Source organism: Mus pahari, chromosome 15, assembly GCF_900095145.1.
Source record: "Mus pahari chromosome 15, PAHARI_EIJ_v1.1, whole genome shotgun sequence".
Taxonomy (NCBI): domain Eukaryota; kingdom Metazoa; phylum Chordata; class Mammalia; order Rodentia; family Muridae; genus Mus; species Mus pahari.
Genome location: NC_034604.1, coordinates 30,593,886 through 30,621,500, shown reverse-complemented (window position 1 = coordinate 30,621,500; position 27,615 = coordinate 30,593,886). Strand labels below are relative to the sequence as shown.

Sequence of the window (27,615 nt, the reverse complement as noted above, 5' to 3'; positions counted from 1 at the left end):
AGCCCTGGCTGTCCTGGAACTCACTTTGTAGACCAGGGTGGCCTCGAACTCAGAAATCCGCCTGCCTCTGCCTCCTGAGTGCTGGGATTAAAGGCATGAGCCATGACGCCCGGCTTTTTTTTGGGGGGGGGGGCTGAAAGTCTTATCTGGAGATGGAACTGTTGGGTTCAGTCTGGTGTTTTGTGGGGCTGTGGGGCTGGTAGTTGTCTAGAAGAGATGAGGAAGAGAAACTGTAGATTAAGGGGGTAGCTGCTATAGGATGTGTAGATTGTGTACAGCTGGGAACAGTGCTTGAGCAGGCTATGGCTGTCCCAGGCTTTCAGATCCCATGAGCAGTTGCCTGGCCAGAGATCCCTGGTGGCTAGGAGAGGACTTTTCCACTGCAAGGTCTGTTAAGGAGACTGGGTCTCTCACCTCTGAGGACTGTGGGGTTGTCTTGGAGAATAGAAAAGCCTTTGGATCTCACCAGAGTTGCTTTAGTCAGAAATTGCAGCTCCTAAACTACAGTGGAGTTCTCTGGGGTTCCTGAGGCAGAGAGGATGCTGGGTTCCTCATCTCTCAGTATGCACGGGAACAGGGCGCCTAGGCAAACCCATCTCCTCCTCAGGTCAGTGCACAATGTAGAGATAAGGGGACAGTGTGAGAGTGGATTCTCTTCTACCATGTGGGTTCTAGGAGTGTAAATCAGGCCATCAGGCTTGACTGACAGCGCCTTTACCACCAGCCATCACCTTTACTCACCAGTTGTCACCTTTACCCAACATGCCATCTTGCTGGCCCTATTTATTTATTTATTTATTTATTTTTCTGAGATAGGATCTAACCATTGTAGCCTATCACACAAACTGAATAAATACAATGAGATTAACCATATTTATTTATTTGTTTGTTTGTTGGTTGGTTGGTTTTTCGAGACAGGGTTTCTCTGTATAGCTCTGGCTGTCATGGAACTCACTTTGTAGACCAGGCTGGCCTTGAACTCAGAAATCTGCCTGCCTCTGCCTCCCGAGTGCTGGGATTAAAGGTGTGCGCCACCATGCCTGGCTATTTATTTTTATGTATTCTACATGTATACTGCATGCCAGAAAAGGGCATCAGATCCTATTGTAGATGATTGTGAGTCACCATGGAGTTGCTGGGAATTGAACTCAGACCCCTGGGAGAGCAACTGGTGCTCTTAACCTCTGAGCCATTTCTCCAGCCCCCAAATTAACTTTATACTATAAAAAGAAAAATAGCTTACAATTCTATCTCCTCTCAAAACTCAAGAATATTTATGCTAGGCATGGTAGGACACTCCTATAATCCCTGCAATCAAGAAGGTGTGCTGGTTAGTTTTGTCAGAGTAACAAACTAGTTTCCTAGGAAGAGGGACTCTCAGCTGAGGGAATTGCCTCCATTACATTGGTCTGTAGAGCATCTTCTAGACTAATGGTTGCTTTGGGAGAATCCGGTAAACTGTAGGCAGTATTGTTTCTAGAGAGGTTGGTTGTAAAAGAATACAGCCTGCACAACGAGAAGCATACTAGGGAAGTGTTCCTCTGAGGGAAGTGTTCTCTGTGTCAGTTCCTGCCTCTGGTTCCTGCCCTCAGTTCCTGCACTGGCATCCCTCCATAATAAAGAGGGATAAAATAAGCCCCTTCATCTCCCAACTTGGTTTTGGCCATTCCTTGTTTATCACAACAACAGAAAAGCAAACTAGGACAGAGGGTGAAGCAAGGGGATCGCTTGTTTGAGAGTTTGCAGCTAGCCTAAGATACATAGCAAGACACTGTCTTTAAAAGCTGGACAGTGGTGTGATCTCATCGTTCAGGAGGCAGAGGCAGTTGTCAAACTCAAGATCTCTTGAGTTTGAGGCCAGCCTGGTCTACAGAGTGAGTTGCAGGATAGTCAGGGCTACACAGAGAAACCCTGTCATGAAATACACACACACACACACACACACATACACACACACGTACATCCATAGAAAATATAATAAAATTATTGTCATTAGACTTGTTCTTGCCATCACCCTCCTGGTCACCCCCATGGTAAGCAGAGGTTTCCAAGGCTACTTCTTCCCAGGCTTCCCTCTTTCTTTCTTGGAATGTGTGCTGTTCTTTCAGAGTGTGTAATAGTCTGAATGTGTCCCTCCAAGTCATGCACTACAAGCCTCGTCCCAGCTCTGGGTTTGTTTGGAGAAAGGGTGTGACCTTGATTCTGTAGGATTAGTGTTCAGGTAAGAAGAGACACCAGTGAGCTTGCTTATACACTCACTCACACACTCACTCACTCACTCACTCTTGTTCTTGTGTTTTTTTTCTTTCGTGTTTTCTGTGCATACATTTGGGAAAGGCCATGATAGTGTTATGGACCGAAAATCCAAAACAACCCAAGCAGGCACAGGATTCCACACAAAGCAAGATCTTTATTTGAGTGAGGCAGGCAGTCAGGGACAACAGCAGCACGGACTTAGGAGCTGACTGGTCTTTAACATTCATCTTGGTAGGTTTTTTTGTTTGCTTGTTTCTCTCTCTCTTTTTTTTTTTTTTAATTTTTTTTAAAGATTTATTTATTTATTATATGTAAGTACACCGTAACTGTCTTCAGACACTCCAGAAGAGGGCGTCAGATGTTGTTATAGATGGTTATGAGCCACCATGTGGTTGCTGGGATTTGAACTCCGGACCTTCGGAAGAGCAGTCGGGTGCTCTTACCCACTGAGCCATCTCACCAGCCCTGTTTCTCTCTCTCTTAATTAATTAATTCGTGTATGTGAGTACACTGTTGATGTCTTCAGACACACCAGAAGAGGGCCTTGGATTCCCATTACAGATGGTTGTGAGCTACCATGTGGTTGCTGGGAATTGAACTCAGAATCTCTGGAAGAGCAGTCAGTGATCTTCACTGCTGAGCCATCTCTCCAACCCCATCTTGGTAGCTATTTAAGCAGATGACAAAAATTTACTATTTTGGGGCCAAAACTGATTGATCAGGGCTGCAGAACAGACTGGGAACTGAACTGCAACCCTGAGCCAGAATGTTAGAGTATTTAAACTCCAAAACCACAAACATCTGTGCTAAGTTATCCCACCAATCAGGATTTAGGGATAGGGGACTTCCTTAGGAACACAGCTTAATAGTACATTTATCTTGTTCCGGTTGGTTGGGTTATTCAACTGTGACAGGGCAACTTACCCAGCATTCATATCTCTATTTGCCAACCAGGATGTCAGTTACCCAGGGAGGTCTTAGGAACTTGAAACTTTATTTGACCCTTACTCAAAAATGGAAGTTTTATTCAAAATAGATTCCTTAGTTCCTTCTTGTATTAGGACATTGTAAAAAGACAACTCTCTTTGGCAAGCTAGGACGAGGTCTTCCTCCAGAAACTGAACTGACTCCAACCCTTATCTTAAACTTCCAGCCTCCAGAATGTTGAGAAAATAAATGCTTGTTATTTATGACACCAGTCATGGTAGTTTCTTGTTTCAGCTCAAGAAATCTAAGATAGGGAGGTATAATCTGGCTTTAAAAAAGTTATCTGCTTTTGCCTAGATATTTAAGAATAAGCAGGGATATAAAATTATTCCTAGTTATCATTCAAAATGGCCATGTGCTGCATTCCCATGGATAATTGTAACTCCATAATAAAGAAAGGAAGAATATAATTTTTTTACAGTGGTATTCAGTGCCTGATAGCTATTAGCCAAAAGGTAGCTGTCCCTGGTGAGTTATTGCAAACATGTTTTATCTTTTCTGTTACCTGCTGTTTCATGAATGTATCCCAGAAGCATCCTATCTTGTTTTTCATACTTGTCTTCTAGTGAGAATTGTTCTGATTTTCAGCTTCAGGGGATAATTACAGTGTTCATTAATTTCTGTTCTTTTATTCCCTTCCATTTATTTCTGGTTCCTTGAGAAATTTGCCCCTCAATCTATACTAACAGGCTGTAAGCTCCTTCATTAAAAGGGTATTTTACAACACTGGTTTCTCTCTTGACGTGGTGGAAAGACTGTGTCAGCACCACCTTACATGAGTAAAGGTCTCTCTGGTATGGACTAAATTGATTTAAGGAGCTTGAAGTGGGAAAGGCAGGCCCCGACCTTATGCTACACTGGAGAATTTGTTGTTGTTGTTGTTATATTGGAATTCCTGAACAGGAGAAGATTATTTGATTTTCTTACCATGATTCAACCATAAACATTGACCATACATGTTATGTAGAGGGCATTGAGCATGGTGTTATAGGGAACATGATTCTTGGTTCATAGAGGAGGTTCATATTGATTTAAACGAATGGGTAGCTATATAGAGTAACTTTAGCATTCAGAGATCCAGGACAGGCCCAGAGGACCAATGCCTAGATGCTAGTGAATGGGTAAGTGTGTGCTAACCTCCCTGGAATGTAACAGAGCTGAGGACATCCACTTGAGGGTTATTGTTCTAGTTTTAATTTCTGTTGTATGATGGACTAGCCTGACAGAAAGCAACTGAGGGGTTTATTTGGTTTATAATTCCAGGTTACCTACTGTAAATCACCGAGGGGAGGTCCAGGCAGGAACTCAGTGAAGCAGGTAGTCCCATCATATCCGTGGCCAAGAGCATAGAGAAATACATGTACCAGTGCTGCCTGTGTTCTGCTTTAGACCTCCTGCAAAGGGAATGGTACTACCCACAGTGAGCTGGGTCTTCCTATATCAGTTAGTAATCAAGACAGTCTTCCACAGACATGCTCACAGGTGAAACAGATCTAGACAATTCCTCAGTTAAAACTATTCCCTGGTGATTCTAGGTTGTGTCAAGTTGATAGTGAGAAGGAACCAAAGGAAGCAGTAGGGGAAAGGCTGTGTGGAGGGGGGGCTTGTTGCACTTTTAATTTTTCCTGCTATTTTGCCCCCTCTGTGTACATTCTTCATTATAGATAGGATTATAACTCATGTTCTGTATAAATGCAGATATTTTTTAAAAGTCAGAATCTCTCACTNTCGAGACAGGGTTTCTCTGTATAGCCCTGGCTGTCCTGGAACTCACTCTGTAGACCAGGCTGGCCTCGAACTCAGAAATCCGCCTGCCTCTGCCTCCCTAGTGCTGGGATTAAAGGCGTGCGCCACCACGCCTGGCTAACCTTGAACTTCTAATTCTCCTCTTCCTGCTTCCCAAGTGCTGGAGTTATTGGTGTGTCACACCATACTTGATTTGTGCAGTGCTGGATATTGAACTCAGGGCTTCACACATGCTAAGCAGTGCTTTACCAACTGAGCTACATCAGCATTCTGTATACATGCAGATTTTAAACTAAACATGTAGTGAACATCTAAGACTCTTGATGGGCAGGCCGGCTTATGATAGGGAAGAAGCAGGGAGATCCTGAAAGATGCCGGAGAAAGGAACTGAAGAGAGCAACAAAGCAGATACTAAAAAGAACCCGAATTAATCGAGAACAAATGGAAACCCAGTGGAAAGTCACCTGGATTTGAAACTGTGGGGTGTTTGGGGGAGATTTTGGGAGGATTTCTGTCTGTAAGAATGGAGAGAGAGAGAGGACAGCTAGCTTGGGGTGGATGGGAAGACTGGCTTAATTATCAGGGCACCTCTGTTGTGCCTTCTCCATAGTCCTTCTGGTACTATGTAGTAAGTATTCTTTTTTGTTTGTTTGTTTTTTGTATTTTTAGAGACAAGGTTTCTGTATAGCCCTGGCTGTCCTGGAACTCATTCTGTAGACCAGATTGGCCTCGAACTCAGAAATCTGCCTGCCTCTGCCTACCATGTACTGGGATTAAAGGCGTGCGCCACCACTGCCTGGTCCTGTACTAAGTATTCTCGTAAATGTTCTTTTTGTCTTCTAAAAGGCAGGAGAGGGGCCCCAGTCTCTACATTACTTATTGAATACCGTGTTCATTGCTTAGCAAGTACTACACAGACTGCTGGTGAACATGTTTAAATTTAAAGTCTGGGTCTCTTGTCCATTAAGGACACTGATATGTGAGGCTTGGGTGGTGGTGGTAGTTGTGGTCATGATGGTGGTGGTCATGATGGTGGTGATATGATGGTGGTGATATGATGGTGGTCATGATGGTGGTGATATGATGGTGGTGGTGGTGGTGGTGGTAGTGATGGCAGCAGCATATACATAACTGGCTTTGGGAAGTGAATCAAGACAGAATAGAGAAATAAGACTGGCATTTCTTTTGTGTCAGTTGCCAAGGTAGTCAAGACTGTTAGGTATAGTCAGTGTTAAATACAGAATGAGTGTGGGGCCCCATCCTTAAGAACCTCACAGACTACCAGGGAGAAGGCCAGCTGAAAAAGCAATGCACTACACTGAGGCAAAGGCAGGCGCTTTGACAGCACAGACTCTCCTCCAGAGGAGAGGGTTGGAGAAGCGTGGAGGAAATACCTTTCGACCTGAGCAGACATTTGTCCCGTGAAGGCTAGGAGGACATGGCACTCTAAGCAACAGGAGCAGCACATGCAAAAGCCTGGTGGCGGGAGACAGGGTGTCAGAGCAGTGGAGAAAAGGCTGTATAAGGGTGGGAAGACAAAGCTGTAGACTTTGATTAGGGTTGGCTGGTGCAGGGTTGGATGTAGAATTGGGTCTGTGTGTATTAGTCAGCATTCTCTAGGGTAACAGAATTTATAGAATGAATTTCCATAATTAGGAAGGAGATTTATTAGAATGGCTTACAGGCTACAGTCCAGCTAATCTCACAATGGTTGCCTATGAATGGAAAGTCCAAGAATCCAGTAGTTGTTCAGTCCGTGAGGCTGGATATCTCAGTTGGTCTTCAGCATACTCCAGAATCCTGAAGAAGTAGGATCCAATGCCAGGGAAGGAGTGTGCTTGTTAGTAAGGTAAACACAAACAGAGAAAGAGCAAGCATTCCTTCTTCCAGCTGCATGTATAGGTAGAAGGCATGGCCAGGATTAGAGGCAAGTCTTCCTATCTCAAAGATCCAGATTAGAAAGGAATCTCCCCACTTCAAATTAAGCAAAAAGTCACTCATTACTTAATTCTAGATGTAGTCAAATTGACAACCAAGAATAGCCTTCACAGAATTGAACTCGGGACCTCTGGAAGAGCAGCTGGTTCTCTTAACCGCGGAGCCAACTCTCCAGCCCCTGCAGTCTGTATTTTGAGGGTCATAGAAAAATACAGGTTTTTAATAAGGCTGGAGTTAGGGTCAGATTTATGCAGTGACTATTGAGTAATCAAGAAGTGTTCATTTGTGGGCTGGTGAGATGGCTCAGCGGGTAAGAGCTCCTGACTGCTCTTCCAAAGGTGCAGAGTTCAAATCCCAGCAACCACCTGGTGGCTCACAACCATCCTTAATGAGATCTGACTCCCTCTTCTGGAGTGTCTGAAGACAGCTACAGTGTACTTACATATAATAAATAAATTTTTAAAAAAAAGAAGTATTCATATGCTTATCTTTGTACCCCAGGATCCTTTGACAGAGTCAGGAAGGCTTCCTGTTTTCCCAAATCCCCACCTGTATGTGGGAGTCTGGGTTAGGAGATTGGCCTGCTACAGATGGGAGGGCCTGGTGTTTGATCTCAGCCTGCTCGCCCGCCCGAGGCAGAACTGCTGAGCTTGCTGTTCCATGTTGGAGAGCAACTGCTCAAACCTCATCTCACTGCAGAGTGCCCGCACAGACAGCAGCTTAAAATTCCTCAGCCACACTCTCTACAAATTGAAAAATTTTACAACAATGTCATATCAACAGAAGAAGTCTTGAAAAGTAGGACTGAGAAATAAAGACCTCTCTGCCTTTTCTCCCTGCAAGGGAGTTTGAAAAATATAGAATTTCTAAGTTTCATGTTAAATATCCTTGGGGTTTCTTTCCCTTCCCTTTAAAAAAGTTTTTTTCTATTAACCAAAAATCCAACAGAGATGCTTGTGGGAAGATAATTCCTTCTGGCTGGAGCTTAAGCTCTGTGTTGTGAGCTTTTTAATTTTCTTTCATCAGCAGTGGGTTGAGACCCAACTGTGCAGTCATTGGGGCTCAGCACAGTCCTGTTGTTGGGCAAGTTATCTCTGGGAATCTCTGTCTCCCCCTTGTACCTACCTAGTGAAAGCCAAATGAAATCAATTTTTAATCAAGGAGATGAAGGACGAGGGTTTCCTTAGAAAAGAAGTCATAAGACCCTGAAGTACTAGGTACGTTAAAAAGTGAAGTTTTTATTTGCTGTCTGCAGTTTGGCATGGTTTAATGTCAGGAAAACAGGAGGCACTTTTAAAGAAACATTTGGAAAGCCGCCGAGCCAGGGGGACCAATGAGAGTGCTCCATTTTCTCTGCTCTTCTCCTTTTAGTCTGGGCACATGTGTGTGTCGCCAGCATCCTGTGCAGATGTGTTCAGAGGCACTAGATACATGGAAGGTAGTGTGATTAGGAGCTTCTTCCTCTCCTTCCTGTGGCTCCACCTCCTGGTCCCTCAGTCTGCTATTTGTTCATTTTCCCCAAGGGTTTGCTCATTCTGCGTTTATTCCCTCTGAGTGCTGTGAGGGTCAATTTCAAGAAATAGGGTGAAGGGAACATTTCCTTCCAGTGGGTTGAGGCTGAGAGACTGATTGGGTCTCACCTATACTTTGTATTTGTTTTGGAGAACGGTTGCAGCAAGATTGCCTTCTCCGTCTGCTTTGGCAGATGTGGTTGGTTCCACCTACTGCTTCTCCTTCTGGCAGTGCAGGAGGGAGGATGATGTGGGAATGGAGACTCTAGCACAGTGGCTATCCTAGGAACCTGTCTCCATGGCCAGCGAAGGGTAAATGTGTCAAGCCAAGCTTTCTTTGCTTAGGATTTGAGTTCTGTCACCATAGGCCTCACTTTTAGGTTCTGGGCTCTTAAAGCAGTGACATTTCTAAAGAATCTATGCAGGGCCAGATCTTCCCCGAAGCCGCTGGTATCTGTTGCTGTTCAATGGGCTGTGAGTGCTTTTCTTTATCTGAAGAAAAAAGTGAGTTTTATTGAGAGCTATTTAAAGAGTTCAGGAGAGTAGATGTTGGTTATTCCAGTAACCCTGAGTCGAGCAAGTAAAAGCTGTGTGATTCCTGCTTTCTCACTGTGGTGTTCTGCCTGAGTCTGACCTATTGAAAGCCTCTAGGAGTTGCCCTCTCTTAGAATGTGAGAATGGCTTCCAGCAATTAGAGATTTGAACAGGAGCATGGAGAATTGTAATGCTTGGTAAATAAACTGATAGTAGTTGACTATCAGTAGGAAAGGGAAAGTGGGGACACAAGGCTCGTGTGTTTCTGACTTATCGGCAGCCTCATGGAAGGACAAGGCATGTAGAGTGGAGAACAGGGGATCAGTTTGGGACTTGAGTGGAAACGAACAGGAGACTATAGTAGGATTATCCTTCAGGTTGAGGCAGCATGAAGGTTATGTTGAAATTCTCATTTTGCTTTGATGTTCAAATTATTCACTGCATTAGGCCTCTGCAGATAGGTAATGTGATGGAACTCCAAATTCTGTTTACCTCTGAGTTACAAGACCAAGGAATAGTTCATGAGAAGCATCCACAAACTATGTTGATCCACTTATCTAGATGGCAAGCTTCATTCCCTGCCCCCTTTTCTCCTTTAAGACAATTCTGTAAAGAGATTCCAGAGATTTGCTAGGACAGCACAAATCGTTATGTGTTCAGAATTTAAATCTGTATGGAAAAGAAGGTCCTTGTATGTTATGTTAATTGTCCATCAGCTGTTTGCTCCAGCATATATTTGTTGAAATAAATGCATACACCTAGTTTTGGGTCTCTAAGTCTTCTAAAAGCACTGTGGCCTCTATTTGAGCTGTCCCTGCATTGTCTTTTGGCTAACTTTTCTTTCTTTCTTTCTTTCTTTCTTTCTTTCTTTCTTTCTTTCTTTCTTTCTTTCTTTCTTTCTTTCAATTTATTTTATGTATATGAATATACTATTGTGAGCCTTCATGTGGTTGTTGGGAATTGAATTTTTTAGGACCCTGCTTGCTCAGGCTCAAAGATTTATTTATTATTGTAAATAAGTTCTTCAGACGCACCAGAAGAGGGTGTCAGATTTCATTATGGGTGGCTGTGAGCCACCATATAGTTGCTGGGATTTGAACTCAGGACCTTCAGAAGAGTAGTCAGTGTTCTTACCTGCTGAGCCATTTCACCAGCCCCTGTTTTCCACTTTCAATCTTCCAAGCTTACTACTACTTCCAGTAAGCCCTCTATGACCCCATACAATGTTTGCACTCTTGCCTGAAAGCTATCTTTGGCAGGACTCTAACTTAGTGTGTCTTTTGTCCTTCTCGGACCTTCTAGGGTAGAATATCTTTGTTTGTTTATTCTATACATCCTTGGCACATATTTAGGGTGTTACAGGCCTTGACAAATACATATGAAAGGATGTATTACCTTCCAGTTGAATGTGTTGAAGTAACAACTGGATATGAATGTTGCAATTTTTAATTTTTTTCATAGTGTATGAATTTTTATTCGTTTTATAGTGCTATTTGGGAGGGTGAACAATTTGCAAAAATATGTTTTTTGGATTGGCCTGTTAACTACTTATCTAGGGTTGAGATGGCTTTGTGTGGGTGTAAGCCTCAGGTAGTAAGTAGGCTGTACGTCAGTGCTGTGTGGGCACAGTACTTCTTTGTGTTTTTTGGATGCTTTCCACATTTCTGTGAATTACAAGCTAAACATCTGGCTTCTCTGAAGCCAGGGCTTATGTCTTTACGGGTTGTTTATGGGAGTGGTTGCTTTTCATGGTGAGAGCCTGTAGTATTAATCAGGCTTCTTGAAGTTAGTATTTTCTCTAGGCATTAACAGAGGCTGCTGCTGCTGTTAGTTTGAGAGTCACCACAAGAAGAGTCTGAGTGGTGGGAGGCAGAGTGGAATAATTGTGAAGAATTGCTTCTCCTCTGACAAGCTCTTAGGCAAAATAGAGGAAGGCATAGGGAGAGCTGAGCAGCAGAGACAAAGTAAGGCCAACCAAGACTGAGGAAGTTGTTGTGTAAGGAAACTATGATGAACTGAGGTACTTGTTCTAACACTGAGACAAGGAAAGGACTAGCATCTCTCATACCCTTGTTGTTCTTAAAATTATGTTATCTTAGGTCTGGAGAGATGGCTCAGTGGCTAAGAGCACTCTGGCAGACAAACAGGTTTGATTTCTAGCACCTACATGGGGTTTCAACAACCCTCTGCAACTCCAGTTCAGTGGATCTGACTCATTCTTCCTTCTTCCACAAGCACCAAGGCACACATGTGGTACACAGCCATACACGCCATCAAAACATCTATGTACATAAAATAATACTAAAAACTAAGATGTTGTCTTACTTATGACCCCCTGTGGTTGGGTTATGGCACACCTCAACTATAAGCTTTAAATGATTTCTGGTTTTTAGCCAGATATACTCTGCCTAAAAGCCATTGGTAGAGTGGACTGGTTCTAGGATATGCCTTGAACAGGTTGGTGGCAAGTTGTTCTCATTTAGCTGATCTAGTTCAGGGAGAAGGCTAGCTGGTGAGCCATCCCTGAGCTTACTGTGGCAAGAGAGACTTACAGGGCCTGCTGGCATCTCCATCACAAGCTCACTCATTGGAACCCAGAATCCCTTTGCAAGTTCCTGTCTTGGATGCTGCTGTTGGCTAGCTGTACCTCTGTCAGTTGCAGGCTGATGATGCCTGGCAGGCTGGGATTTGGTTGGTGGCATTTTGCAAGGCCCCTTGACCCTACCTGCTGTCATAAACCCTTATTCACATGCATGAATATTTCCTGATATACCATTCCTAAGAACAGATACCAGATGGGAAAAATAACTCTCTTGGGTTTATGTGCGCTTTAAAAAAACTACACTTAAAAAAAAAGGTGTAGCTGCCTTTGGTTCTTTCCCATGCTAAGAATGTATTTGTTGGTCATGTTCTTGCTCTTCTGTGGAGACCAGGAAACCTGTAAAGAGAAACCACCTCATTAGGAGACTCTAGAAGAAAACTTGAACAACTCTTCCCCAGGGATATGCATCTTTCTCCTGCCATACCTTGCTAAAGTAGGGGCCTGGGGATGAATTCTCAGAGCAGTGTGCTTCCTACTGTCATCCAGTGCTCTTAAGTAACTAGTAGACCAGGCGATGTTTGAAGTGAAAATGTTACACTCTTTATATTAAACAGATATTTAACTATCAGTTTGTTGGTGGTTTTTTTTTTGTTTTTTTGTTTGTTTATTTGTTTGTTTTGAGACAGGGTTTCTCTGTGTAGCCCTGGATGTCCTGGAACTCACTCTGTAGATCAGGCAGGCCTTGAACTCAGAAATCGGCCTGCCTCTGCCTCCCGAGTGCTGGGATTAGAGGCGTGCGCCACCACTGCCCGGCTTGTCGGTGTTTTTATTACTGTTTCTTGAACTCACATTTGGTTACTGTAGTTGACATAGACACTGGACAAATGCAGGTTCAGTTTACAGCTGCTGACATAATTCAGCTGTTTCCCATGCTGATTGCTCTCCTCCGTAGTGCTGATGCAGTGAATTGTTAATGGATAAGCTCTTGCTGTGCCAATCAGGGTTGCAATGAGGCCATTTGGATAGTTGGAAATAAACTCTGAGTCGGGAGGACTTTTAATGTCATGCTCTCCTTCAGCCCTAGCATAGAACCTAAGCTTTAGGGTGGGCTTTGGTTGGAGGGCTTTATTCCTGTCACCGAGAGGGTAGTAGTTAAAGATCAAAGTTCAAAGTTTAAGTTCTCATTTTCAAATTGTGTTTGTCTTTCTGTTGTTGAGTTATGCATTCTGATATTCTTTTTTAAAAATTTACTTAATATGTTTTTATATCTATCAGTGATTTGCCTGCATGTGTGAGAGTATCAAATCTTGGAGTTACAGTAGTGAACTGCTATGTGGGTGCTGGGATTTCAACTTGGGTCTAGGAAGAGCAGTCAGTTCCACGAACTGCTGAGCCATCTCTTCAGTACCCTGATGTTATTAGGTTCGATCTGCAAACCTTTTCTCCCCAGTGCTGGGCATATGAGAGCCCTGGCCTTGCACATGCCAAGGAAGCACTTTACCAACTAAGCTATATCCCTAAACTTGTTGTTTTGTTTTGTTTTGTTTTTCCAATCTAGAATATGTTTTTTTGATGCAGAAAAGTTTTGAAGATGAAATTTAAAAATAATATGTACACATCTTCATCTACGTATCTTCAAAAACTTTTCTGCATCAAAAAACATATTCTAAATTGAAATGGCCTACACGCACGCGCACGTGCACACACACACACACACACACACACACCCAGAGGTAACTAATATTCTTTTAAGAGTCAGTTGCTTATAGATAGTTGTATTCTGTCTTCACAGTTCATTCCCACTGGTTTATATGCTTATCCTATGTTTGTTCTTCCTTTTTCAAAATTGACTTTGTAGTACATTTTGAAGTAGGGACTTGTAAATTCAACCTTTTTTCTCCTATTTTGTTCTTTTTCAGGATTGTTTTGAGTATTTAGGGTCCTCTAAAATCCCATGTGAATTTTATGATTTTTTTCTTATTTCCATAAAAAATGCCGCCAAGAATTTGAGAAGAGTTGTGTGGAATTTGTGTATTGCTTTGGATGGAATTAATCCACCCCAAGATGGCTTTCTGTTTGTTTAGGTATTTTTAAATTTCTTTAGCAATGTTTTATAATTTTTAGTATGTAGTCTTTCACCTTCTCTGTTAATTAATTTCTAAGCACTTTATTGTTTTTGGTGATATTTTAAGTGACATTGCTTTTGCCCCTTTCAGTTTTTCTTAGTTAAAAAAATTTTAAATGATGTATTCCTGCACGTGGTGTCTATGTGGGTCAGTGAGTGCAGTGTCTGTGGAGGTCTTGGGGTTCCTTCAGAACTGGGACTCCAGGCACTGGTGAGCTGCTTGCTGTTGGTGCTGGCAACATCAAGCCATCTCTGGCCCCATCTTCATTCCTTTTTTTGGTAACTCCTCCTCCTCCTCCTCCTCTTCCTCCTCCTCCTCTTCATCATCATCTAAGAACTCTAGCAGAATCATGGTTGATTCTCTAGGTTTTTTTTTTTTTAAACACATAAGATGATGATGTCTTCCATAGAGATACATTTTCCCCTCTCTTTCGTTTTAAACGTCTTCCTTCCAGTCACACTGGCTGTTGGTGCTTTTTAGAAGTGATCAAAGCAGATATCTTGTGCCTGATTTTAGCTGAAGGACCTTAGTCTTTACCAAGGAATATCACATTCCCTATAGGTTTTTCATGTATGTTCCTCATTATTTGGTGAAGTTCCATTTCATCCTGGTTTACTTTGTTCAGTTACCACAAAAGGGTTTTGAGTTTTTGTTAAACAGTTTTCCTTTATCAGTTGAGATGATCATGTTTCCCATGTTGGCTAAACTTCCCAGGACAAATATGATTTGATCATTTTGTATAAGCTTCTTAATATGCTGTTAAATATGGTTTACTAATGGTGTGTTCAGTATTTTTACATCTATATGCCTAGGTAGGGGTCTCTAATTATCTCATGCCGTCTTTGGCTGGCCTTTATATTAGGGTTAGGTTGATCTCATAGACTAATGGATAAGGAAGTGTTCTTTTATGCTTTTTGGAAGAGTGTGAGAAGGATTTGCGCATGCTACTTTTTTCTATTTAAACCATCCTTTGTCTATGTATGATGTATATGTGTGTATCTATGAGCACCCCCTCCGCACACACATCATTCAAGCTCACCCATATGTTTCCTAGGACTCTCATGTTTTTATTGCCCACCCCACACAGGAGTACTTGAGCCATAGACATATGTGCTACCATGTCCAGCTGGTTTTTTTGTTTTGTTTTAATGTGGGTTCTGAGAATTTAAACTCAAGTACCCATGGTTTCATGTCAAGCACTTCACTCACTGAGCCATGTCCCACCCACTGTTGTCACTCTTAACAATTGCTTTTCGGTCCATGAGGTCTTGGCATCCTTTGCCTCTCACTCCCTATGTGAAACTCTGGCCTTGAAGCTGGGTCAGGTCATCTTTCTCATACTTTGCCTTGACAATACTTTCTTGACCACTTTTCCGGGGAGCCAGTCACACTGATTCTTTAAACTCACACTGAAGGCTGCCCTGACAAGTAGGGTGAAGGTGTAGCTTTCTCTATGTGTTCTATATTCCTCGCACTGATAAGTGGATGGTCTGGTCTGTGGCCTAAGGAGTCACCCAAGAGATCACTGAAAGGGAGCTTATTTACATGTTTCTTGAGTAGTTAACATTTTAGGATAAAAGACTCTGTTGAGCACTGCTTTTTATAATTTTAGGTTTATATATGATCATAGATGTGGCCACACATATTTTGTTTAAATGAGTAATTCATATATATGCTTCTTCTACTCTATTTTGAGAAGGGGTACATAGTGACAGGGTCCCACTATGTAGCTCTAGCTGGCTTTGAACTTTCAGTGATCTATTTCTATCTTCTCAGTAATATTTTCCTTACCCATTTTTATTGATCCAAATAGATGTGTTTAGGTGTTTTGCCTGCATGTATATCTGTGTACCATGTCTGTGCTGGTGCCCATTGATGCCAAAAGAGGGCATCAGATCACTATGACAGGAGTTACAGACAGTTGTGAACTACCATGTGGGTATTTGGAATTGAACCCAGGCCCTCTGGAACAGCAGCCAGTGCTATTAACTGCTGAGCTATCTTTCTAGCCCTCTAAACAATTTTTAAAATGGCTAATCATTTGCTATTCCATGATTTTTTAAAAATGTTTTTGCTTTTGCTCAATCAACGGATAGTTTTTTGAGTTCCAGACAGTGTTGGACTTTGAGGATATAAGGGCTAGGTTTGGCAGTCAGATGGATTTCAGCTGTGACAGCCTGTGAAGTAGAACTTGACTACCCAAGAGAGCCCAAGGTTCTAGTTTCCTTTCTGTTGCCATACTGAAATACTTTAGCTAAAGGCTACTTAGGGGAGGAAAGAGTTTTATCCTACACTTCCAGATCACAGTCCATCATATCAAGGGGAGTCAGGTCAAGAACCTTGAAAGCAAGACTACGTGTTATTCCACACAGCATTCCCTCCAATCCAGGAACTCTTTCACTGTCAAGAAAGCACAGCATAAACTATGGAAGAATGCTGCCTACTGCCTAGTTCTCTGGCTTACTTATCTATCTTCCTCATAGAGCCCAAGATTACCTGCCCATGGAATGGTTCTGGCCATGGTGGCCTTCCCACTTAAGTTAACAATCAGGACAATAACAGATGTGCCCAAAAACCAAGACAATAACAGATAAACCAAACATAAAAAAATGATGATTCTAGGTTGTGCCAAGTTGACAGTTAATGCTAACTAGGAAACCTTGAAAAGACTTCTTTTCTTTTCCGTTGCTTTCTTTTTCTTTCCTTTTTTCTTCTCTTCCCTTCCCTTTCTTCCTTTCACCTTTCCCTTCCCTTCCCTCCCCTTCACCTTTCTTTCTGTCTCTGTCCCTCTCTGTTTCTGTCCATCCCCTACTCTCTGTCTCTCTCCGTCTCTGTGTCTCTCTCAGGCCCCTGTTGTGTTTCTAAGGCAGGCCTGGAGCTTAAAGCTGACCTTCCACTTGTGCTTTTCCTGTTTCTGGGATTATGGCCTCACTCCCCCCACCCCCTTTTGTCGCTTTCAGTGTTTCAGACTTTACATGAGCATGTATTATACATAAATAATTGGTCTTTTAGCATTTTCATACATGTATATACTGTATTTTGTTCATGTTCACCCCATTACCTTTCTCCCCTCCTCTTTTTTGAGATAGTCTTGACTAGAACTTACTATATAGTCTGCTCTGACCTCAGCCACCCCCCTGCCCAGTCTTCTAAGTGCTGTGGTTACACTGCCACCCTTGTCTTCTAAGATGCATGGAGACTTAGGCGGGATAGTGACAATTCCACTAAAATCTATCTGAGGAAAGCCCAGGAAGGCTAGTCCTGGGAACGTGGTAAAGGTGGTTCTGGAATAGGGCTGCCGTTTCCTAGGCAATACTCTGCTTAATATTTTTAGCGTGTGGTCACGGCAGAACTAAATGTAGTTTCTGATCCCAAATTGGTAATAAATGTAGATATATTTAGAGCCAGAAACAATGCATTTAAAATTCTCTGCTCCTTAATTGTGTGCCAAGTGCTGAGTTTAGGTTTCTTTGTTTCTTGGCTACCTACCCAGCCTCCCACCATCTTTTGGAGAAGGTGCCTGGATTTTCTCTGGGTGTTGGGTAGGATTGTGAAACCCGAGAGTTATGGGTCTCTGAGTTATGTTGAGAGGCATCTGATTTTTTTGTGTGTGTGTGTTTCTGCCTACATATGTAAATGTGTATGTTTTAAAATTCATCTCCCTTTCAAATTTTTAAGGATGTGGTATTATAAATAGCTGTGGGCTCTTAGGCACTTAAAAATAAAATACAATATTTCAGTTACCTGATGACAGTCAAAGCCAACATGGGTAGTTGTAATTTCTATGCTTGGCAGCCTATCATCTCATATATGCCACAAAATGTTTTTGCAAGTAAATGTTGTTGTTGTTGTTGTGTGTCCCCTGTAAGTTAAGGAACACCCTAGTTGTTACCTATCTTCCAATTAGAAAGTTGTATTTAACATCGGCTACAGAAGTGTCTGTTTCCTCATTCTATATTCCCAGGGAACTTTCTTTTAAATCATTGTACCATCTGAACCTTAGATGTGGAAAGGCTGGTTCAGAGAACCTTGTTCCCAGCATCCACAGGGCAGCTAACAACTGTCAATAATTCTAGTTCCAAGTTATCTGATGCCCAATTCTGGCCTCGGAGGGCACTGTATGCAAGTAGTACACTGTTGCACGTACTACCCCGCCTAAGCCCCTGGAATGGGGTGCACTACAATCCTGACCCAGCTTCTAGGAATCCACCAATAAAAGTTGTTCAATTTCAACTTGCCTTTGGACGCAATTGCTGGGCTCTACTATCTCCTACCTGGGAAAGTGTGCCCTTATTAATATTCTTATCTCTGTACCTCCCACCTGCTCTAAACTTTAGTAGCTCAGATATATCTAATCCCTGCTAAACATCACAGAACACCTACCTATAGGAGTGACCACAGGCCACCACTCCTCCCTCCTCCCAAGACCTCACATGGCTGCTTGGTTTTTCTCTTTCCAAAACATGGCAAATTCTCCTTTCCTCCCTGTCTCTTGCCTCCAGGGCCCAGAAGTCCTGCCTATTTCTTCCGACCAGCAATTGGCCCATGGCTTCTTTACTGACAGATCAAAAACCAATTGGGGAACAGGACAGCATCAGAACCACCTCTATAATGCGCTTATGTACATTCAGGCAAAACACTCATACACATAAAAAATAAAGATAAGAATATAAACGGTATCTGTATGAATATGAATGCTGAATGCTTATAACCCTCACCAGCGCATAGCAGGGCTCGGTATGCTGTTTGGAACTTTGAACTGAAAGTCTTACCTTCCTCTAGAATCTTCTGGTCCCCCAAGAGACTCTGCTGTCCTTCGGAAGCCTAGAGGCCTTAGAGAAAAGGAAGGATGAATTCTGATCCCTGCTCTGCTGTGCTTGCTGTGGCTGCTCCTAAAATCCCTGATACTCTGTAGAGATAGAAGAGCAACAGCAGGAATGCGGAGAAGGCCCGAGTTATCAGGAAGCTGGACTCTGAAGCATCTTTCTGCTTTTGATCAAATGGCACTGATTCAGAGGCAGCCAGTATCACTGAGGTTTCGGCGTGTGCACCCCAACCATCGAGTTGTCTATGTTTGTGGGCAGTAATTTGTGGCTCAGGGCTGGGCTCCAAGCAGAGGCAATCCTGGATGGTGACAGAATCTACTACTTTGCAGAGATATGTCTGGCCCTTTTTCCAGAGTGCTGGAATCAAAGGTTTGCACCACCATGCCCAACTTAGCTACAAGGTTATTTGAACTTTCACTTTGTCTCAGGCGCTGTTCTGTACATTTTGTTATCTGATTTAATCTGATAAGCATACAACTAAGTAGCTACTTGCAAATCTCCTTTATAGATATTGAAACTTAACAATGTTAGTCATCAAAGTCACACAGCTAGTCAGGGGGTCTGAATATCTGAATCAATCCAGAGTGCTGGAGTAGAGATGAGATGGAGTAGAGTTTCTTGTGGTTTTGATTATTACCGTCAGCATCAGCTGATCACTCTCAGGACCTCAGGAAGAGCCAAGAAACAGTTATAAAAATTATAAAGGAGAGACTACTGGGCTCGCTCCATGCTTAGAACTTATCTAGTGGAAGGCATAGTGACCAGGCTGAGGCTCTTCCCCACATCCTGTGTGTGTGTGTGTGTGTGTGTGTGAGAGAGAGAGAGAGAGAGACAGAGAGACAGAGAGACAGAGAGAGACAGAGACAGACTCAGTAACTTGGACATGATAGAAGCAGGTCTATCCACAAGAGGGCCCCAGTAGGCTCATTTAAAAGTTTTTCTCATGACAAAAGAATGTGAGTTTTTATTTATATTATTGCAGAACAGATAAAATGATGGACTGAGTTTCTGTGGCAGATTTCACAGACCAATGGAGAGACAGCATGACCTATGGAAAGAGCCCTGGTTCTGGGGCCAAATTGGCTTTATATTCTCAATCTATTGTTCTCTGGCTGCATGAACTCTGGCTAGTTACTTAACCTCTGAATTTTGGTCCCCTCATGGGTAAAATGAGCAGCATATTAGAACCACCTCAGAGGGTTGTTGTGGTGAGTAAATGAGCTTAGCATTTTGCTCAGCACATAGACAGTGCTCTATAAATGTAGGGCGTAGTTATTATTTGACAGAATTGATTGTCCTCTGAGATGCTTAGTTACTGCGTTGGAATACAGGGGAAGGAATCTGGTGTGGTTCTCTTCCACACCAACTGCGATAGTACAACTCAACAAAGAACAGTGCTTCTGAGCAGGCTGGGGCATGACTAAGGGCTCGGCATCAGGAGAATTGCATCCAACTTGAGTTTTTCCTTGGAGAATCTGCCTCCCTGCCCCATTCTCTGATGGGATGACTGCTCCTCACTGACCTGGGAGTGTGTGCAATGGTACATGGCTATTTATTGTCATAGGAACCTGATCCATGACATTGGAGAATCCCTGTATGATACTATTAGAGTATATTCTTTATTAAGACTCCAGTGGAATGTTGAGTATTTCCAAACTCCAAAGTATACAAAGTTAAAGCAATGTGCTGCTCCTCTGCAAATAAGTGAATGACCCTCTTGCTGCCTCATTGCCAAACCCAATGTATCTATTCTTCCTTATTCAGATTGATCTCTTGGCATTGCTGTCTACAACTTGATTTTTCTTGTAATTCTTTCTTTTAAAAATATTTATTTGTATTATTTTTTAAAATGTGTGCATGTATGTCTCTGCATTTGAGTATATGTTTGTATGTTCAGGTGCTCCCAGAGGCCCAGGGCATCAGAAAACCTCAGCTGGGTTGTCTGATGTGGGGACTGAACTCATGCTCTCTGGGAGAACAAGTGCTCTTAACTACTAAAAACATTTTAATTTATTCTTTGACAATTTTCCCCAGCACTTGGGAGGCAGAGGCAGGTGGATCTCTGTGAGTTTGAGGCTAGCATGGTCTACAAAGTGAGTTCGAGGACACCCAGGGTTACACAGAAACCTGGTCTCAGAAAATAGTTTTATAATGCATATAATGTATTTTGATTATACATCCTTCCTTACCCATTCATATCCTCTTTCTGTTTTCTCTGAATTCCTTTTCTTCCCAACAAGTTCTCCTACTTTCCTTTCCTTTCCTTTCCTTTCCTTTCCTTTCCTTTCCTTTCCTTTCCTTTCCTTTCCTTTCCTTTCCTTTCCTTTCCTTTCCTTTCCTTTCCTTCATGACTCAGTTTAATTATGGTTGCTTGTGTGAGTATATAGATTTTATGTTATTTACTAGAACATAAGTAACTCACCAGTGGCTATACCACTGAAGGAATCTAACTCCCCCAGTAGTTATTAGCTCCCCCAGTAGCTCTTCAGCTAGGGTGGGGCCTCATGAGCCCCTCTCCCATTAATGTTCGAGTTGATTGGCTTGGTCTTATATAGGATCTTACGCAGGTAACCACAGCCGCTGTGAGTTCATAAGTATAATAGCCATATCTCATGTCCAAGGAGCACTCCTCCTCATCCTGTGGCTCTTCTTCTGAGCCATATTTGGTGATGTTTCCAGAGTCATAGGAGGGAGGGAGAGGGAAAAAGAGGAGATGGAAAGTCATGCCTCTATTGCTCTAGTGTTTATATCTTGCCTGGCAAGCTGGTTTTATAGTACTCAAAACCCAGTATTGAATAAGCCCACTATTGAATAAGATCATTGATGATGATTCTTTCCAGCAGTATAAAAGCTAGCCAGTATGAAGCAAATTCTCAGGTCAATTCCAGCTTGATTTCTTTATATCCTACATTCAGTATGTGATGTCTTCAGCATGAAGGTCTTACCATTGTATTGTGGTGTGTAGCCAAGAGCAGTATCGTTAAACCTATATATTTTTTGATACATCTGGGGCCTCACTGACATGGGAAGGTATCCCATACTTGGCACTGAGATTTTCACTTCACAACCCTTGGCTTCTAGGAGCAACACTACTCATCCATGCCGTCTGCTCTCCTGGACTGTGTAATGCTACACAGGAATCTTACTGCTGCCCCCTGGTTTCTCAGCCTGCTGCCTCTCTTTCCTGACCTGAAGTGGCCTGAGGACCACTTTTGTCTGCTCTCCTTTGCACTCTGAGGTTTCTATGGACAATAGAGACTCTACTTCTGTTGTTCTGGTCTCCAGTCCTCACTCCTGTTCTGATGGCACCAAGACCCTTGCCCTACCCAGCTCCCCTTTCTCTATTCATGGACCTATTCTGTGCCCTGGGGCAAATTAAGTGGCTTTCTTTCATCTGCATCTTAGCAATACAAATGAAAACTGAGCCTTGGCTTCCAGCATTGAGAGGTTTTTGAAGGCTGTGGTCAGTCTGGAGAGGGGCAGGCAGAATGTTCTTTTATTCAATCACTTTACTTGTCTCTTGATGTTCTTAGAGAGAGCCATCATCTTTTGTCTCTGAAGTTGTAATTTTGCAGTAATCTATTTAGGCACTTTTTTGAAAATATGTACTTCATCCTCCTGGAGTGGGCGTGGGGTAGGTCATGTCCTCCCACCTCCCGGAGAGCAGAGTCAAGCCTGCACTTCATTACTTCCACTTCTCCGCATTGTTTCCCTCTCCTTCCAGGGCCCATTGAGCTCTCTTGGCCTCCTGTGTTCTCTTGCAGAACCAGAATCTGTCCTGTTGGAAAGGCCTCTTGGGCTGTCTCTTCAGACTGTAAAAGTGGTGTCTGGCCAGGAAAAGGCTTGTGCTCACTGGAAATGTGTCTTCCAAGAATCTCTCTTCATTTTCACTCTTGGCTGCCTTGGACTGGAGAGAAGCCCCTACTTGCTTCATCCTAGGGACAGATATAGTACCTGTTGTACAGATGGCCAGGTCTGCGTCCAGGCTGCCAGATAGTTGGTGGACGGCAGTGAGTGAGCAATCATATTTCTGTTGATCTTCAAACACTCTGTGTTCTGTTCTTTCTTGACTTTCTGCTTACTTTGTATCTTGGGAAAAAGCCTATTTAACTACTCCAAACCCAATTCTCTTGTCCTTCAAGCTCTTTAACATTCCACTTCTTTTCTTAAGCCTTAGTACATTGCTCTTCCATGTCAGGGCTGTCCTTTTAGTCTCCTCTTTACGTTTCATATTTGCCTGCTTAAATTAGGTGGTTAGCTTCTGTTTGTGGAGAGGTGAGTGACTGTGTGTGCGTTCGTACAGCCCATAAATAGTAATGAATTTGTCTGTGGGAAGAGCTCATCCTCTAACCTTCAGTTTGCAAAGCACGGGATGGTTTCACAGCTGTTCTTGCAGCTGGCAGTTCTGTGTGCTTGGGTCTGGCTGTCTGGATGCTAGTATGTTGAGAAAGCTCTGAGTGGATTAGGTCTGCTCTGGGGTTTTGGTTCAGACCATATTCTGGTGTTGGGGTTTTCATTAACATCTATTGTCTTCACCTCCTGGGAGCAGGTACCCAGCAAAAAAGTCTGTGGGTTAGCTAGAAGAGATGTGGCTCTAGAATGTGATTTCCAGATTAGTAGCCTGCCCTGGTTGGCTGTGGGGTCAGGGACCACAGTAATTACTGTGCCAGTGATGGAGGACAATTAAGTGCCATGTACTATATACTAAACACTTTTCATGCATTACTCATCGAATTCTCCTGTCCATCCTTTGACGTAGAAACTCTTACTATGCTCATTTTATAGGTGAAAAAAGTAAAACTTAGCAAAGTTGTGTTTTTAACTTTACTACACTTAAGTGTGTGTGTGTGTGTGTGTGTGTGTGTGTGTGTGCATGTATGCCATAGTGTGTGAGTAAAGGTTAGAGGACAATTGTGGGAATCCTTTCCTTCTGCCATGTGGGTCCTTGGGATTGAACTCTGATCATCAGGCTTGTTGGCAAGTGCCTTTACCCACTGAGCAATCCTGATGGCTTTCCAAAGTTGTGTCTGAGGTCATGTAGCTAGGAGTTCGTCAAAATTGATCTTTTTAGGGCTGTAGGAATCTAAGTTGTGCTATACTCTCTACCCAATCTTTTTGTCTCCTTATTCCCATTTCCTCCTTATAAAATGAAATTTGAAATTCATGCTCTTTCACTTCTTCTAGAAGATGGAGGAAAACAATGTTTCCATATGCTGTAGGCAGGACCAAGTATATGTGTTTCCATATACTGCAGGCAGGATCAAGTATATGTGTTTCCATATACTGAAGCCAGGACCAAACACCAGAAACGCCAAGGTGGGCTACTGAATTGGCTGGCTGTGCACTGGGCATTTTCACATTTCTCTGGTTCCTCCTGTGCACTGTTCCTGTGGCTTGGAGCAGCCACCATCTGCCTAGGTCAGCTAGCCCTGTCAGAACCTGCCTGGTACCCAGAAATCCCCACCCCCACCCCTCTTACTGGCTTCCTTCAGTTTTCTTCCTATTCTTTTGTTTTCTTTTCTCAGAAAAGACTAAAGTTACTGGAGGTTGTCTTGTTTACAGAGGGCCCAGACTTCTCCCCAGTCTGTGTGAATGGAGCAGAGGACAAAACAGCATGAGGTGCCAGGGAGGTGGGAGCTTGGCAGCCTCTCCTCATCCATTCCCCAATGTCCGTTCTGGGCCCCGGTAAACTGACAATACAGATTGCAGGGAGCGCCTGATCTCTGTTTAAGTAGTCGCACCGCCTACAAATGGCCAGCTTTGATAGAGAAATGGCCATCTCAGGTACCTTATTATCTCCCTGTCTCAGAGCCCAAGGGTACTTAAGGAAAAAGTTACTGGGAGACACTGAAATAGTTTCCCTTTTCCTGTACTGATTGGTGCTTTAAGTTGGATGAAGGCCATAAATGTAAAGCTTGCAGATCTGTTCTCTGTGATGGGAGGGTTTGTTTGGCTGGCCCGGGCCTGAAGGGCGAACTCCGGCTTGTGGATGGCAAGTGCTTTGGAGGGTACTCTCCTCAGGCCTAGCCTTGACTTTGGCTTTATGTTCAGGTTTTCTTTTGTGGTCCCAGATGCCTGGGTGCCTGCTGTGATTCGCAGATCATCCTAGCAAAGTGCAGCTTGTGTCTGCTTCCACTCTGCTCTTTCTCCTTCTCCACTGGTTTCAGCCAAAGCTCGAGACCAGCTTTGCCTGCATCCTCTCTACCCAAACCAAGTGGCAGGGCTGCAGGCCAGGCCTTAAAGGACAGACACATGTCCCCCGTACTTGCTACAGAGTTAGTATTTGTTCTCTGGATATCCCTCCAAAGCCTGGGAAACGTATTCCTTTGAGATGACCCTCCTTCACCTCGATCTCCCCTCAGTCTTCCCAGTGGCCCACTCCTGACTCCATGCCTGCTCTCTTTTTTGAGAAAACAAATGGAGGCGATAACTAGGTCAGCTGTGTGGTCCTTGTGGGATCATTGAGGAGAGATGAAGGATCCATTTTTCACTTGATCTCTCATCCTCTATATTGGCAGAAAATGTTGTTATTGCATGAGTGTGTGTAGGAGACGGAGGAGATGAGAACCCTGTGGAGCTGCCTTTCCTCTGCCCTCTGTTCCCCTTCCTACTCTAGGAGATAAGGAAGCTGTTACATCGAATTGGCCACCCCCCCCCCCCACTGCTCCTCAGTCTCTTCTGGGTCTCTTGTTCATTTCTCATTTTGACCTTGACTTCATCCTTTTCATCTGTCTTTCTTATTGCCAGTTCCATATTTACCCCTGACTGTAGGAAGGAACATGTGACTGTGTGTGGACATGCATGTATGCATGAGCGCTGTCACGCAAGGAAGGACATCTGTGGCTCTGGGGTTAGTGTGCTTTCTTTTATCTTTCCTCCTCTCCCTTCCTTTCTTTGCTTTTAAGATGGCATCTTCTGTAGTCCAGCAGACTGGCCTTGAGCCAGTATCCTCAGTATTCTCCTGACTGGGCTTTCCAAGGGCATAGATTGCAGAAGTGAGCTACCATGCCTGACTGTTTTGTTTTGTTTTATATTCTAATAATGTACCTCACATTATCCTGACTCTGAAGTCAAGTTTGCAGGGATAAGAAAGATAAAAGGCATTTGGGAGAGTCAGGGCTGTGTCCTCTTGAGACCCATTTCCCTGGCCTCCCTATCCTCTCTTAGTGTGGTAGCCCCTTCCCTTGATCATCCTTAGCCATCTGGCCCCTTTCCATCACCCTGGATATGGACAGGTAGGTACAGCTCAAAACAGTGCAGTTGCTGTGAACTCCTTCTCTGTCTCTCAGTGTGATTGGTGCCCCCAGGAAGCCAGGATGCTGGGAGGAACTTGTGTGGCACTCAGCAGTTCCATTTTGTGATATTAAAAAAAAAAAAAAAAAAAAGGAGAGAGAGACTGGCAGAAAGCAAAAGCTGTTGCTGCTGGGTGAATGTAGCAGCTATTTTTAGCCCTGAGCCTTTGCTTTTCCGTTTGGCTGTGCTTTTTTAGCACAGTGCTGGTCCAGCAGGGATGTTTTCTTTCAGGGCTGCAGATGTCCTTAGGGAAGGTTTCTGTCTGCCCCTGGGAAGACATGGGCTGGTCAAAGGGCAATAACTTCAGAGAGTGGGTCCATTTTGCTGCAGTAATGTCACAGAACGGGCAAATCGGAGCAGGTGGAGCACGGCAGGGGTAGGAGAGAAATGTAAACAGCATAGTCTCAGATACACAGAATACTCCTCTGTAGCTGATTCAGTCACATCACTGCACGGGACTGGAGGGAGCGGCACCAGGCTGATGTTCTGTGTGAAGCATCTTCCCAGAGTCTGGACTAACACATTCTGAGTCCTTCTGAGCTTTGTGTGACTCTGACTTGTGGTGTTTCTCTGCCTGCCCCTCCTAGATTATATGCTAGTTTGGGTAAAGTTGTCTTGATGTCCAACTTTATGACAAATGTTATTGCTAGTCTACAGAGATTCTCTATTAAGCATAATTCCCCACCCTCCCTTTCCTTCACCCACTTGAAGACTGATGCTCCTTCCTTACTTTATGATGTCTACATACTTCATGAAGGTCAGGTCACATTCTATCTGTCCTTGTGTGGCCATTTCACTTGATGCACTGTTCTGAGGCTTGTGGTCCAGCATGTACTCACTTTCATTCTTTTTTATGTGACTGGGTAATAGTCCAGTGTGTGTGTGTGTGTGTGTGTGTGTGTGTGTGTGTGTAGATTTAAAATTGTTTGTTTCTTTTTTGACAAGATCTTACATATGAAGTCTGGTTTTGAACTCACTGTATAGTTAAGGCTGGCTTTGATGTCCTGATCCTTATGATTGTACCTCCCAACTGCTGGAGTTACAGGTATGCAGCACTGCACCTGGCTGCATCTCTTTATCTGTTGGTGAGCACTTGGGTTAGCTCTACTGTAAGTGTATTCCTGGCTATAGAGCAGTTTTTTTTTAAATTATTTATTATTATATGTAAGTATACTGTTGCTGTCTTCAGACACACCAGGCAAGGGCATCAAATGGTTGTGAGTCACCATGTGGTTGCTGGGATTTTAATTCAGGACCTTCGAAGAGCAGTCCATGCTCTTAATCACTGAGCCATCTCTCCAGCCCTATAGAACAGTTTTATCTGTTACTTTTTGTTTTGTTTTGCTTTAAAGACATGGTCTTACTATGTAGTCCAGGATGGCATTAAATTCTTGATCCCCCTATCTGGCTTAAAAGCAGCATTGTTGTTTGTTTGTTTGTTATTTGTTTTGTTTTAGCTTTATTTTATTTTAACCATGCGTACTAATGTGTCAGTGTATGTATATATGCACAGAAGTGTAGGTGTTGCAGAGGCCAGAAGATGGTATTAGATTCTCTAGAGGTGGAGTTACAGGTGATTGTTAGCCACCTGACATGGGTGATGGGAACTGCAGAGAACACCATGAGATTTGATAGAATTACATTGAATTTGTATGTTGTTTTGGTTAGGATTTTCATTTAACAATATTGTCTCTAATTCATGAATATAGTACATCTTTCTGTCCTTATGCTTTAAAATTGTTAATATCTACTAATAAATATGCTATGATTTGTTTGGTCATTTAAAAAGCAGTGTGGAAGATTTTGTGGCTTTGAAATGTTGACCTTTGGGGCTGGTGAGATGGCTCAGCGGGTAA

The 27,615-nt window shown here is 43.2% G+C and overlaps 1 protein-coding gene across 4 annotated transcripts in view; it reads left to right on the top strand.

The window, feature by feature from the left end:
• Positions 1-27,615, top strand: part of Sil1 (SIL1 nucleotide exchange factor) — a 235,000-nt gene that overhangs the window by 32,653 nt on the left and 174,732 nt on the right. The gene's annotated exons all lie outside the window — the stretch shown is intronic.